We start from the raw sequence: 1,679 nt of genomic DNA, 5'->3' as shown, positions 1-1,679 counted from the left end.
CCTTCCCTCTTTCCGTTGGACATGGACAGAGATGCATGCAGCTCCTGTGATTGAATAGCCCACCATCACGAACACTGCAGATTTGAGTTGCCCCATAGGCTGCCAGTGTAAACCTTCCATTAAACCCCCCCCCCCAACACACACACACATGCACATGCACATGCATGCACATACACACGCACGCACACACACACACACACATATACGCACACGCATGCACGCATACGCACATATGCACACACATGCACCATGCAACTTCACACGCATGCACATCCACACACACACATATACACACACACGTACACACACAGATGTAACTTCACATGCATGCACATACACACACACACGCATGCACATACACACATGCACATACACATGCAACTTCACACGCATACACGTGCACACACACGTACACACACATGCAACTTCACACGCATACATGTGCGCGCGCGCACACATACACATGCAACTTCACACACATACACGCGCGCACACACGTGCACACACACACACGTACACATGCAATTTCACACACATACACGTGCACACACACAAGCAACTTCACATGCATACACGTGCACACACATACACATGCAACTTCACACACACACGTGTGCACACACACACATGCAACTTCACACGCATACACATGCACACACACACGTACACATACACATGCAACTTCACACACATACATGTGCACACACACATGCAACTTCACACGCATATACGTGCACACACACACATGCAACTTCACATGCATACATGTGCACACACACACGTACACATACACATACAACTTCACACACATACACGTGCATACACATACACACACACAGACACTTTGACATGTGCACACACCCCATTCTCCAAATCCTGTATCCCTGGCAGCTTGACCAGGTTCCTACCCATCCAGTGTATCCCACAAACCCAGGGAGAGGTGCCCCATCCTTGAATATTTGCCACACTGATGTCCCAGAGCGAACTCCAGCTTTAATGTATGTTTAAATTCAAGAATTAAACTCAATTCTGTAAATCTTTTGGCGTGAAATACTTAACGGCTGAATTATTGGGGTTCACAGGGACACCCATCCCACTACAAATTTAATCTGCTCAGAACCTCAGTCCTGATTTAATCATTACTCTGTAAATTCTGATCAAAAATCTCCTACCTCTGCCCGTCTTTGATGACCCTTAAACCAGTCCTCACTGACAGAAACAAACACAGAAATTGCTGGAGAAACTCAGCAGGTCTGGCAGCATCTGTGGAGAGAAATCAGAGTTAACGTTTTGAGTTGAATGACCCTTCCTCAGAATTGGTTTCTCACTGACAGAGCTTACCCCAGGTGATTTACCCCCTACCCCCACCTTTTGGGCTATTTACCCCTATTCCTGGGTGGATTATACCTTATCCCAGGTTGTTTAACCCTCCAGATCTGCTGAGCTTTTCCAGCAATTTCTGTTTGTGTTATTTAACCCTGTGCCAGGGTGATTTACCACCCCCCCGACCCTGGGTGATTTACCCCCAATCCCTGGGTTATTTATATATATCCCTTGGATTATTTACCCCCTGTTCCCACGTGATGTGCCCCTCTCTGGGTGAGTTACCCCCTATCCCCAGGCTATTTATCTCCTATCCCCAGGTGATCTGCCCTCTCTGGGTGATTTACTCCCTATTC

The sequence above is a fragment of the Rhincodon typus genome, chromosome 47 (assembly GCF_021869965.1).
Source record: "Rhincodon typus isolate 14 chromosome 47, sRhiTyp1.1, whole genome shotgun sequence".
Taxonomy (NCBI): domain Eukaryota; kingdom Metazoa; phylum Chordata; class Chondrichthyes; order Orectolobiformes; family Rhincodontidae; genus Rhincodon; species Rhincodon typus.
The sequence above is the reverse complement of the archived record's forward strand: the minus strand, read 5'-3'. Positions refer to the sequence as shown.